Raw genomic sequence first — 14,952 nt, forward strand, 5'->3', positions numbered from 1 at the left:
TTATGACCATCATCATTTTGTATAGTACAGCCCATAAATCCATAAACATGGATTTCACTCTACCAGCATCCCTTTAACCCTTTGAGGTACATATACTGTACATGTACTAATATATCCAGTGTAAATGCTTGGAAGGAGTGATTCATGTCTCATAATGCTTGCAAGGACAACTTCTTTCATACTCTGTGATCTGTATGATTTGAACGACAGCCGACATTTATCTATATTTGATCTACATGCAAATATATGGATATTAAAGTTCTTGTTTAATGAAGATCATTAATCTGATTTCATAATGGTTTCATGATATTTGCATGTAATAACATATATTGCAGACCTTTATAGAATCTAATGTTCATTCAAGCACATGTAGTCCAAGCCATTTAGCATTTGACGGGGAAAAAACTGCAACACTACCGATCTCATTAGTATTGATTACCCGCAAGGTACCTTTATAACATACTAAAAGTATAAAGGTCTAAAAATATGGGGTGACTCTCAAATAATGCAATCAAGTGTTCTCCATTTAGCCCCATGTTAAAAGACGTACATATGCCGCATGCTATGATTATTGTCGCTCTCTGAACTTCTATTGCTTATTTTATACACTGGACCTAATCACTAGCACGATATAATAAATAAAGGATATCATACTGTACAATATTGTATATATAAGTGAAGTTTTTTACTGTTTTAGTGTCTTATTTAACCACACCCCCGTTTTACAAAGACTGCTCACTCCACAGCAAGCGACGGTACATCATTATTTGTTTGTGAACCATATATATCTTAGTTTTTAATCCCATCAATGACATGTATTTAGTATGTTTAGGTCTATTGGCAATAACATACAGTAATAGTATATTCAACTTTTCTATATTTGCAGGTAATCCAACCCTGAAGAATGGCGGCCAATTCGTGTGTGTTCTGCAATGATCCACCAACAACGATAATCCAGTAGTGACACTTCGTGAAAAGGGAAGTCGGACTATTAATGTTGTTAGTGACCAGCGCAGTGACCCAATACAGACTGTTCCAGGTCAAGTTGTTCATCAAGAATGCCGACGTGTATACTGCAATCCAATAAAGGTAGCACAGAGTATCAGAGATACACACAGACCAGGCCCAAGTGTATTGCTCCGATCAGCAGAGGAAGCCTTCAACTTCAAAGCAGATTGCCTCTTCTGTGGTACAAAAGGTGAACTTTGATAACAGGAAACAACAAGGAGATGTCCACTCTATCACATTTACAGAATGTAAAGATAGTCTTCTGCAAAAGTGCTCAACAAGGAACGATGCATGGGCCGATACTGTTCGGGCTCGACTGCTCATTGTGTGTGACCTTCCAGCGGCAGATGCCGTGTATCACCAGGTATGCAGTTCAAATTTCCGGACAGGGAAACTGATCCCTCTGAATTTTGTACATAATGAAACAGTACAGAAGAAACAGAAATTGGGTAGACGATACAAATCACCACACGAAGGCGGTCGTCCTGCTCTGGATGACAGATGTCAGGCATTTATAAAGGTGACTGAATTCCTTGAGGAAAATGACGACGAACAAAACACAATCTCTGATCTGGTGGACAAAATGGCCGAGTATCTTGCTGACTCAAATGCCGAGTCCTATTCTCAAAGATATATGAAAGACAGACTGATTGAACACTTTGGCGACAGAGTCATTGTCACAACAGTTAATGGCAAATCGAATGTTGCAACGATGAGGCAAACAGCTGACAGTGTACTTTTGGAGTTTCATGCAAACCAGTCTAAGGATCCTATGATTCAGAAGAAAATAATCCTGGAAGCTGCCGCTAAATTCATACTGGATGACATAAAGCAAGTGGAAACAGGGAATGAAACATACCCAACATCGGAAGACTTTGAGTTCAAAGACGCCAGCCTCAACTTTCTTCCTGATACTCTGAAGATTTTTCTTGGAAAGATCTTGAAGGCAAAAGATGTAGAGCTGAAGATAGCTTCAATTGGTCAGGCTATAATGCAAGCTGCACGACCACGTGTCCTGATTGCTCCACTGCAAATTGCACTAGGGGTGCAGCTGCAGCACCATTTCGCCTCTCGTTTCCTTATTGATTCACTGCATGCACATGGGTGCTGCAGCTCATACAAGGAAGTCACACGTTTCAACCAAAATGCAGCTGTATACCAGGGTACGGACATACCCAACCACAAGGGAGAATTTGTTCAATATGCAGCTGACAACGTCGACCACAACATTAGAACCTTAGACGGACACAACACCTTCCATGGCATGGGGATAATAGCCATGATTACCCCTGGAACAACACAAGGACATCCGATTCCTAGAGCTCAGGTCACTGCCAGCGACATAGAAACAACTGGAAGAATCCAGATACAGTACCATGGAGCTGACGACCAGGCACTTGCAACCTTGACTTATGGGAGCGTGCCTATCATGAGAGCCCATGATCCCACAGCCAACCTTGATGTACTGTGGAAGGCGTCACTGCTGTTCAAGATACCAAGACCTGCATGGTCCGGGATGATGCAACTCTTACATCGTGGTGTCCAGCATTCAAAATCGTCTGTCCTGTTTCTCCCAATGATTGATTTGAGCTCGAGCGACACTACATGCATCTACTCCACTCTCAACTACATTGCGCAACATGCTAAACAACATGATGTACCTACCATCATCACCTTTGATCAGCCACTATGGTGGAAGGCATTGTCGATCATTCTCTCGGAGCCAGATGGAAGCCCCATGCGACGTATTGTGGTAAGGCTAGGTGCCTTTCATATGGAAATGAGCTTCCTTGGCAGCATAGGGCACCTCATGGGTGGTTCTGGGTTGAAGGAGCTGCTAGAACTCATATACGCACCAAATGCAGTGGATCACATCCTAACAGGAAAAGCAATTTCCAGGGCTGTACGGGCACACATCCTCCTGGATGCTGTCCTGAATGCACTCCTCCTGTCTGATCCTCTTGGAGGAACACAATACAGAACTGCAGAAGACTTGCCAGTTCGGGATGAAGATGCAATGAGTGGCTTGGCCGATGATGATGTGATTCATCCAGATGTGAGTAAAGCAAGGACCCTGTATGATGCGTTGATGAAAGGCACACGATCTTCCAACGATGTAGCAAGTGATCCAATCCTTGACAAGATCAGCAAAGTCTTTCAAACACAGACAGAATCATTGACCAAAGACCGAACAGCGAAACTGTGGTTACAGTATATGGATATGGTGAAGATCTTAAGAAAATTCATCAAAGCCGAGCATATGGGAAACTGGTCCCTGCACCTCGAAGCTGTATCTGATATGTTACCATATGTAGCAGCCTCAGGTCATTCACTCTATGCTAAGTCTGCCAGGATTTACCTGCAAATAATGCACAGCTTAGAACAGGACTATCCAGATGTGCACCGTAAGTTTACTCAGGGCTTCCATGTCGCCCGAAGAAGTAGTAGAGCTTGGGCTGGAATTTCCTCAGACCTGATGATTGAGCAAGTACTCATGAGAAGTATGAAGACCAGCGGGGGGTTAACAAGAGGAAGAGGAATGACAGAGCAACAACGGATAACGTGGCTTTTGTCCATGCCGGCTTGTTCGGAGACGAACAGATCGATGCAAGAGCTCACTGGAGTGAAGTACAGCACAGGTGAACAGAACAAAGAGATGGGCAAAACCAGGCAGCATCGCGACATGCAAGATACAAGTACACTACAGGTCGCTCTAGTTGACAGAAATCCTTTCAAGTGTCATCCATCCCTCAGGTACATAATGACTGGTGTCAACGCTGGCAGTAAGGTTGATGTCGACAATGCCAAGCTCATTGGAGACAAGATCATGCACTCCATGACAAATCAGTCAGTTGTCCACTACACGTTCAAGCGCAAAGACCAAGCCACCACATTTCTGAAGGCCAGATCATCTGTGCGAGTTGGTAAAGACCAGGTACAGATAGACCCAGAACTGCTATTCCAGCGTCTCATCATCATCTCAAAATCTGCTGAAGATAAGGAAGAGATGTTTCGCTTTGAGTTATGCCCTCATCCACCTGCGCTGTTTGATGAAAAGCTGATGCTACGTGAAGCCCAGAAGTCCGTACTCGGAGATGCTATCTGGTCTAAACTTGAACCAGGTACCATAGAGTCAATCAGCGAAATCCAGTATGTCTTGGATGGTGGAAGTCTGCTGCGCCGTATACCATGGCCACGTGGTTCACCAACATATCGAGAGATCTGCATGCTCCACTGTGACTATGTTACAAGAAAGTACGGAAAGGCCATCGTAATATTTGATGGATATCTTGGTCAATCAACCAAGCACATGACCCACCAGAGGCGAGCAGCAGGTAGAGGTGGACCAGAAGTGACTTTCACTGATGACATGAAGTTGACCATGAAGAAAGACATCTTCCTGGGAAACCTCAACAACAAACAGAACTTCATCAACATGTTGAGCAGATACCTCCGGCTTTCTGGATGCCAGACCCATCATTCCCAGGAAGATGCTGACCTGCTAATCGTCCAGACCGCAGTCAGTTCGGCGAACATGAGGAACACAGCCCTTATAGGAGAAGACACAGATCTGATCGTCCTACTCTGCTTCTACGCAAACCTAGAAGCACACGACTTGTTTATGTATAGTCAGGCAAAATCCACTACAAAACCAAACCACATCTGGAATGTGAAGTCCATGAAACGTCAGCTAGGTGCAGCTGTGTGTGAAAGCATCCTATTCATACACGCAGTATTGGGATGTGACACGACGTCTCGACTGTACGGCCTTGGCAAAGGAGCGTCACTGAAGAAATTCATGATGAGCACACTCTTCCAAACTCAATCCCAACAGTTCTTGGCTGAGGATGCATCACCAGATGTGGTCGAGGCTGCAGGAGAGATAGCACTCGTGTGTCTCTACAAGGGTAAACCTGATGAAAGTTTGGATTCCCTCAGGTACAAGCGGTTTTGTGAACAGGTCGCAGTCAAGACTTCGAAGATACTCCCACAGACCTTACCGCCCACATCTGCTGCAGCGAGATATCACAGCAGACGGGTGTATCTGCAAATACAGCAGTGGAAAGGAAACAACAGCCTACAACCAGTGGATTGGGGCTGGAGAATGAGCGACGGCAATCTTGTTCCTGTTATGACCGACCTCCCTCCAGCACCTCAGGATTTGTTGAATGTTATCCGGTGCAACTGTTCGACCGATTGTGGTTCCGCACGGTGTACATGCCGCAAGAACAACTTGGAGTGTTCTCCTGCTTGTGGTCAGTGCCGTGGATCTGGCTGCACCAACTCCGTCCTGGACAGTTTCAGCGACGACGATGACGAGGAAAATGATGATTAGGTAGTGGACTGTTGTTATAGACTGTTACATGCAGATGAATTAGTTAATTGTGGACATTTTTTTACTTTTAAGCGAATCCTTGACTTCCGACAGTATTTTATGAGTCAGTATTATTAGTTTCTCTATATGTGATTTTATTATGAGTTTGTGATTTTAATCAACAAAATGTGCCATAATTCTGAAACAGTCATGACAAGTGATTCATGTATTTGCATATCAGTGATCAGTATTTAGCTATTGGGAATTTTGTTTACGTGCTTATTTTTTTGTTCCGTACGGGCCGTACTGGGGCTGTAACATGCTGTAATTCCTGATATTAAAAGTATAATTATATACCATGTGCTCGGAATGTATCGCAAAATGTGAACAAATCGTACCGCAAAAGGATGAAAAGGGGGGTCCATGTACCAGTGATTTTGACAGACACCCCATATTTTTAGAGCTTTAGACTTTTGATATGTTATCTGGTATATATTACTGCATACAATTTCGCACTGATATGTAGTGTTGCAGTTTTTTCCTATCTGGCCCCATATTTGGGCTAAATGGCTTGGACTAAATGGCTCTGTAGCAAAACGAAGGAAAATAAACATATCATTCATTTCTGCTGTCATTTTTTTTTTTTTTTTGTATACAAGATCGAGGCTCGTGAAAGAGCTAACATTAATCACACAAAAGGTCAAACCGACACACAAAACACAAAAAATAAGGGGAGCGGCAGACAAGATGGGGAGAGAGGGGGAAGGACACAAACACAACATTTGAGAGCAGGGACAACGGGAGAAATGTGGGAGGGCGAGGGCTTTGGGGGAGGTGGGAGAGGTATCAAACATATGAACACTGCAAGGACTTCCAGGAAAGAAGTTGGAATTTCCAAAAAGTGTATCTGGGGTGAAATTAGCGGGGGTAGAAAAGATCAAGGTTTTGGATGGGGGAAGATAAGAGATGGTGGTGAACAGCTGTTTTAAAGACCTGGAGGGAGGAGTGGGATTGAAGAGAGTGAGGGAGTTTGTTCCAGAGGCGGGAGAAAAGGGGAATGCAAGAGTGAAGGTGAGCAGAGAGCGTAGATTTTGGCAGTTTAACCATAAGAGGGTTGCTGGCAGATCTTGTGCGATGCGGAGGAATATTTGGGGGACAGAGCACAGAGAGAGCTGGGGGAGCAAGGCCGGAGAGGAGTCGGTAGAAGACAGAAAGACCACCAACCTGCCTGCGCTGAGTGAGTGAAAGGCCCTCGGAGTTAACTTCATCGCAGGAGATTCCAATGATTCTGAAAGCTTTGGTTTCAACAGCGTGAAGCCGAGCGAGGTGTGAGGCAGGAGCACCAGCCCAGAGGGGGGAACAGTATTCCATTGAGCTGCGGATGAAAGCCTTGTATGTGGTGAGGAGCTCAGGTATGCCAAGGAAGGACTTCGCACGACGGAGGATGCCCAGTCGGCGACTGGCTTTGGAGGCCAGCTTGGAAATGTGGTTTTCCCAAGAAAGATCATGTCAGATAGTGAGACCCAAAAGCTTGAGTGACAGAACTTCTTGGAGAGGATTATTCAGAAAGTGGATGGGAGGGTTGTCCAGTCGGTCTTTTCGGAGAGACATCGTAAGAGTGTGAGAATTGTCAGGATTGAAAGACATGTTCCACTTGTTTGCCCAGTCTGTGATTTTGTCCAGGTCAGCAGAGAGTGAGGAGGCTGCAGACTGCCGATCTGAGGGATGAAGAATGGAGCGGCAGATAGTGGAGTCATCAGCAAAGAGATAGAGAGGATTTTCCAGAGAGTCGGAGAGATCTTTGGTGAAGACCAGAAATAGCACAGGGCCCAGAACACTACCTTGGGGAACTCCAGCCAGAACAGGAAGGGGAGATGAGAGAAATCCATTCAGGGCCACACGTTGCCTTCGACCAGAGAGGAAGTCCGCAAGCCATGAGTGGAGGTTTCCATGGATACCATGGGAGGAGAGTTTGGTGAGCAGAGCTGGGTGCCAGACCGCATCGAAGGCACGTGATATGTCAAGTGAGACAGCTCTGATATCCTGTTTGGCATTGTTGGACCTCCATCCATTGTTGAGACAGCAGAAGCAACATGTCCAGAGTAGAATGACCTGGTCTGAATCCAAATTGATGATCAGAGATCAAGCCATTGGAGAAGAGGAAGGATTTGATATCCGAAGCAATGATGGATTCCATGACTTTGCTGATAATTGGAAGAAGGCTGATTGGTCTATTGTTGCAAGGATCTGTTTTTGCACCTTTTTTGTGTAAAGCGGTAATGTTTGCTGATTTCCAAGATGCTGGCAGATGACCTTGAGCAAAAGAGAGGGTGAAAAGAACAGAGAGAGGGTGAGATAGAGCGGAAGAGCAGGATTTTAGGACCCGTGGGCTGATGCCGTCTGGTCCAGTTGCAGAATCAGAGTCGAGGTTTGACAGAAACTTCTCCACCTTGTTAGGAAGGAGAGAAGGACAAAGGTCATGATGCATTACATACAAGTACATTGTTGGGATAGGATTTAAAATTGTGCAAGACATTGAAATGTCTATGAACACTGAAATGTTTCAATACATGGACATCTGTGCATCTAATCCCGACTTAATGTAGTGCAAATAATTGAAAATAATTTATTCATATCTTTTCATAAATTGTCATGAGATGCAATGGTCAGCATGGGTACTGTAAGTTTAATTTCCACCTGTAAAACGTGTGAAAAATCATTGCAGGTAAGCGTTTAAAAGTACATTTGCCAATGATACATAACTTTTCATTTTTTCTAGTTCAGTAAATCTTCCAGTGAAGCAGCCCGAATTCCGCTTGCTTGCTAAAATGGCAGCCGTTCTGCTCCATTGCGTACTTCACCGAATTGAACGCGGTTGCGCACGAGTGGCCTATCTTGCTCAGCTCTACGATCTTTGCTACAGAGTGATTGAAAAAAAATCCCCCGAAATTTCTCAAAAATTTCAAAACGTGTTTTTTTGCCTAAAACACTCCTAACACTCAATCATTAACTTCTGGAAGTTTGGTGAAGATCCCTTTGGCCATCTTTGAGAAAAATTTCAACACAGCCACACAGACAGACTGACAAACATCTCTTATAATATGGATTAGGATTAACATGGTAAGAGCACACATTGGATCCTGAGATTATTTTGTAAGGTGCATGTGCATCCGATCTGAGTGTGTGACAGGTGGAAACACTCAAGGTTAGTTGTACGAGTGAAAGGGTGATGCCAAGGAAAGAACAAATGCATGGGGAACGGCAGATTTGTTAGGATCGGGGACAAACTTTTTGTCTGTGACCTAGGGATTAGATGGAGGTATAATTGGGTCATGCAGAGAGGATTTTGCAGTGAGCACAGTTGGAGTAACTGGGCCAGCAATTGGCAAACGCGAGTCACTAATCATCATTTATGGTAGATGTTGCAAGGCTCAGCTGCTGAGGTGCTGACAGCGATGCCCAGAGGGCCTACATCCAACCAAGAGTTGGTGCTGGCTCTCAGGCATCCGTTTGGGGCAGAGCAACAAGTGGAGCTCGTGAGGGCCCAACTGTATTGTAGGAAAAAAGGCCCAATTGAGAAAAAAAATATTCTGAGCTCGCACAGCATATACAGTGGCCTATTCAGCTCGTGTATCCATTGCTAGCAGCTGATGCTCAAAATAACTTGACCTTGGATAGGTTTTTGGAGGAGCTTTCAGATCTAGACCTGAACTTTCACTTCTCCTTCCAATGGCTGGCCAGTCTGGCTGTGACTGCTGAGCATGCCATCATATCACCTCCCAGTACTGCTGTGTGGCCGAACGATCGAGGATGGAGCAGCCACTGACGGTGGTCCACTGAACTGACCCCATCAGTCCGGATGAGCCTCCCAAACTGAGGTGTCTAGGGGTGCCTCCCAAAAAGGACCTGGCCTGAACCCCTAAACTCTCCAATGCCTGAGCGACCTGGTGGACCACCCTACCCAGGTATACATTTCAAGTGTGAGGATGTAGACACGTGATTCAGGGATCAGGTTTGGTGATCCAGGTTATATTCTCCCGATAAATAAGCTGCATAGGAGAGATCAATGGGAGTTTCGGAGGAGGCCGTTGCACCGGCCGTTGTATAAAGTGTGGCAGGCCGGGACATCAGTTGAGGGCATGTAAGGCAGCTCGCTGTGGGCCAGGGCCACCACCTCAACACGACAGAGTCCATCTAGGAATGTACATGTAGCCCAGGAGACCTCTCAGAAGCAGCAAAACTAGGAAGGTCAACTCGGCCATGAGTAACAATAAGGCATCCACATCTACATGGTATATTATTTGTTGCGGACAAGTTGGTGAGCTGGTAATTTGCTGATTTGGTGTAGTATAGAAGATGTGCCCATCAAGGCAGACGTAGACGCGGGTGGAGGAGGAGGGCAGTGCCACCATTGTGAGCCCCATGTTATTGAATAAGAGTCGAGAATACTGGAAAAAACATTAACCGTCTCAAAAATTATAATCTGCAATGTGCTACTGGAGCGAACGAAGTCTGGGGTCATATTTTCAAAAATAAATGACGTCAGGTTTAAAATTGACAAAATTTTGCATGCTTGTGACTGCCTCAGTCCATACTATGACGCTGTAGCACCTCTTTTGGTCCAGAAAGTCCTCCGGGAATTACAGCAGGAGAGAAATTGCAGTTGTGACAGAGTTGACATGGTAGGCAGATATAGGTAAGATCAGTTAGTGATGACAGAGAGGACATTGGTACAAAGGCAGCAGAGGACTCAGCAGGTGCACAAATTGTGATGCACAAATTGTGATATACTGGAGTGTGAATTTCAGTGTGTTTGAGAATGTGAGCGGAACACGGTGAGGATGTGGTGGCCTCTAGTGTGAACACTGGACGGAGCAGGCCAAAATAGCGCTATCACAGGGGATTAGTAAAGCAATTCGACATCTGTTTAGACCTGGTCACGTTCGGACATGGCATTTGTGAGAAGTGTGGGCATTAGTCTGGGAAAACTGTCAAAATATAATTATGAATTTAGGAGTTGTGTGGTCCTGTGGTGATATAAATCACGAAGGGGAAAGGCGGAGAGCCAAATGCGGCGAGCCTAATGGGGGCCATATGTAAATACCAAAAGGGCATAAGTTATGGAAATAGTGAAGCTGGGTGTGAGGATCTGAACTAATGAGGGGTGGAAGGAGCACAGAATAGTGAGGAATTAAAAGGATACCGAGGGATGGACCCATGTGCTGAGTTAGGGAAACGGGTTCCCATCCCGAGAGCCGCAATTCGAAGTTGGGTTTGGTTGTTCATTGAGGAAGTAAAGAGACCTGAGTGTAGGAAGCACCCTAGTGTTTATTTGGATGAAATCAATCTCATGGATATATAGAGTGAAAAGGTGAATTACACTTAGTGTGCCATGTCCAGATTTAAACATGAATGCAACTGTCCAGTGTGCTAACAAGAACAGGGGGGACTAAAAATTGTTTTTATTGATTTGGCATTGCTGTTTATGTTTATAGAAACATGAATTAGGAATTACTGAGCTTTACAGTATCAAATTGGCAAGTTGTAGGATAACAAATTCCTTCACACCAACTCGGTGCCTCAAAGTATACTTGAAATGGCCATTGCAGTGACTTTTATCAGCAAATTTAATGAATCGGAATGCCTTTCTTTACACGGTCCACCTCTCTACCAGCCCTTTGAAAGAGTTACAAGCGTCATCCACTGTTTTCAATTAGGGGCAAGAAGATCGATCTGGTTTTCCTCTTGACATCACACCACCAATCATAGCGACCACCATTGCCCTGCTGCTCACAGACCTTGTCATTGCTGCCATGACTTTTGCTATGGACATGATTTCTGATCAATGAACTCCGATGAGCATGGCACTGCCCACTGCCACAAAAAAAATATGCTCCTACCTTTTGAACATTTGATGCCTATTCAACATTTATTGTTGTTTTTACCTGCACCACCAAAGGTGGATGGAGGTTATGTTTTCACCCCCGTCTGTTTGTCTGTTTGTCCGTTTGTTTGTTTGTGAACGAAAATCTCAAAATTTGTGGACGGATTCCGACAAAGTTTGGCAGAGATGTAGCGTATGTGACGAGGACGAAATTGTTAGATTTTGGTGAAGATCCGGATTCGGATCTGGCTACTCGAATTTTTCAAGTGTTTCTTCACCATTGGGAGATAGGGTCAAAAACGATACAGAGTCGGATATCTCAAAACGTTGTGGACGGATTTGGACGAAACTTGGTGGACCGGATGGGTGTGTGAAAAGGACGATTCCATTCGATTTTGGTGAAGATCTGAATATGGATTCGGATATGAGAATTATTTAATTTATTAAGCGATTCTTCACCATTGGGAGATAGGGCCAAAACGAACATAGCGGGATATCTCAAAAAGTTATGGACAGATGATTTCGATAAAATGTGATTCTGTATTGTGATTTTCTGGTCTACTCTGGGAAAACGTAAACTGTTCACCTGGCGGAGGCTCGCTACTGAGTGCCATTCTAGTTTTGTAATGTGGGGGTTGCCATTGCCTCAAATTGCCAATCCCTGATACCAATTTTTCTTTCTCTTAAATGCTGAATACAATTGATGGACTGTGTGCAGGGATGGATAAGTGTGCAGGGATAGATGGATATGTGTGCAGGGATTGGAATCTCCTACAATGAAGCTGATTCTGAGGGCCTTTCACTCACTCACCACAGGCAGGTTGGTGATTTTTCTGTCTTCTACCGACTCCTATCCGGCCTATATCCCCCAGCTCTATCTGTGCTCTGTCCCCTAAATATTCCTGCAGGTCGCACAAGATCTGCCAGTAACCCTCTTCTGGTGAAACTGCCAAAATCAAGACTCTCTGCTCACCTTCACTCTTTCATTCCTCTTTACTCCCACCTCTGAAACAAACTCCCTCACTCTATTCAATCCCACTCCTCCCTCCAGGTCTTTAAAACAGCTGTTCACCACCATCTCTTATCTTCCCCCATCCAAAACCTTGATCTTTTCTACCCCCGTTAATTCACACCAGATCCACTTTTTTCAAATACCGACTTCTTTCCTGGAAGTTCTAGCAGTGTCCTTGGGTTTAATACATCTCACACACACCCCCCCCCCCCCCCTTTCCCATGCCTCCTCCTCCCAAGCCCTCTTCCCGCCCACAGATCTTCCGATGTCCCTCTTCTCTGCTGTTGTACTTGTGTTCTACCCTCTCTCTCCCCATCTTGTCTCCAACTCCCTTTATTGCATGTTTTCTTTGTCCAATTGTTTTTTTGTGAAAGATGTTAGCTCTTACACGAACCTCGATCTTGTATACAAAAAAGTGAAAGCAAATAGGATCTTGGCAGATGGAACTAGAACCACACTCGGTAGGTAGAGAGCAAACCTCCGGACTGAACAGTTTGCGTTTTGTATCCCACTGATACGTCAAATCTGGATCCGGGCCTGAACATCTTTTGATATACATTTATGATATATATACATTTTGATATACTGTACATCGTTTTGGCCCCATCTCTCAATGGTGAAGAATTAACCCTGGTGTTGGGCTAGCGGCTAGGGTGCCGGCTTAGGATAACCAAGGATCCTGGGTTCGGAATCCCGGTCGATTGCTGAATTAACGCCAGGGGGGTTGACTCAGCCTGTCATCCTTCCGAGGTCGGCTAATTGAGTACCAGTTCACTGGTAATTCCCTACTTGTCGTTAAAGGTGGCGAAAAGGGTTGGCGTCAGGAAGGGCATCCGGCCGTAAAACATTGCTTCAAAAAGGGGACCGAAAAACAACAACAACCACGGTTCCCGAAAAAGGCCAACCCCTGCTTTGCGGGGAAAAATGGCCTCTAAAGGTGTTATTTTTTTTATTTTTTTATTTTTTCTCAATGGTGAAGAATCACTTAAAAATATATATATTTGGATCCAGATCTTCACCAATCTTGAATCAATTTGTCCTTGTCAAACACCCAACCTGTCCACGAAGTTTCGTCAGAATCCGTCCACAAATTTTGAGATAAGGTGCTATTTATCATTCTCATCGCTGAAAGGGCTACAATCATTAATTTTTTTGAAAATATATGTTTTAGAGGAAGACCCCCTTGACCTATTAGCACAGAAATGTATTTTTTTGGGAGAATAAACCGGATAATTGTTTTTTGAAATCATACTATTTATTTCCACTTCCGTTATGCAAATGAGCTACTTCCGTCTAGTTGCGTGACGTCAGGGTGCACAAATGTCTGCGTTTCATCAGAAGTTATTCTGCCATTCAAGATGCCGATGTGCCAAGCTTTTAATATTAATAATAATTAATAATTCATTTATTTTGTATAGCGCTTTTCCAGAAGCCCAAAGGCGCTTTGACAGAGTGGCAAACATAATGCATAACAATACATGAAAACAACAATTGCAAAAAGACAAGAATCAATAGGGAAATATTTAAAGCAAAAGGAGGGAGAAGGAGAAGAGATAGTCAGGGGTTAAATGCTGTGGGTTGAATGTTGAATGCAGTGTTGAACAGGTAGGTCTTTAGTGATGTTTTGAATGTGGTGAGTGAGGAGGAGTCTCTGATGGTGTGAGGTAGTGAGTTCCAGAGGGTGGGAGCAGCGATGGAGAAGGCCCTGTCCCCCCAGGATCTGAATTTGGTCCGGATGGAGGGGGTCAGGAGGTTGGTACCAGCAGAGCGGAGGTTGCGGGTGGGAGTGTGTCTGGAGAGGAGGTCAGCCAGGTAGGATGGGGCCAGGTTATGGAGGGCTTTGTATGTCAAGAGGAGGATTTTGTACTGGATTCTCTGGGGGATGGGGAGCCAGTGAAGCTTGTAAAGGACGGGGGTGATGTGGTCACGGGTCCGGGAATGGGTGAGTAGACGGGCAGCGGAGTTCTGAATGTATTGGAGTTTATTGGTGATTTTTGAGGGTGAACCATAGAGGAGGCTATTGCAGTAGTCCAGACGGGAGGTGATGAAGGCGTGGATGAGGGTTTCTGCAGCCGTGGAGGAGAGGGATGAGCGGAGACGGGCAATGTTTTTCAGGTGAAAGAAGGCTGACTTTGTGATCTGTTTAGTGTATTTGTCGAAGGAAAGGGTTTGGTCAAAGATGACGCCAAGATTCCGGATGTGAGGGGAGGTGGATACTGGGATACCGTCGATGTTGAGGGCAAAGTTATGGGTGGATTTTGTGAGCGTTTTTGGGCCAATGATGATTATTTCAGATTTATCACAGTTAAGCTTGAGGAAGTTGATTTGAAGCCAGGATTTTATTTCAGTGATGCAGTTTGTCAGGATAGAGTGGGTGTCGGTGGAGACGGACTTGGTGGAGATGAAAAGCTGGATGTCATCGGCGAAGCAGTGGAATTGGAGACCATGACGGCGGATTAAGTGACCGAGCGGGGACAGGTAAAGGATGAAGAGGAGGGGGCCAAGAACTGAACCTTGGGGGACACCTTGGGGGAGGGGAGCAGTGGGGGATTTGCAGTTATTGATGGAGATGAACTGGCATCTGTCAGAGAGGTATGATTTAATCCAAGAGAGGGCAGTGCCGGTAACGTTAAAGGTGGATTCAAGTCGGGTGAGGAGGATAGTGTGATCGATGGTGTCAAAGGCAGCGCTGAGGTCGAGGAGGACGAGAATGTTGAGGTTGCCAGCGTCAGA

This window comes from Myxine glutinosa, chromosome 1 (genome assembly GCF_964187855.1).
Source record: "Myxine glutinosa chromosome 1, kmMyxGlut1.1, whole genome shotgun sequence".
NCBI lineage: Eukaryota > Metazoa > Chordata > Myxini > Myxiniformes > Myxinidae > Myxine > Myxine glutinosa.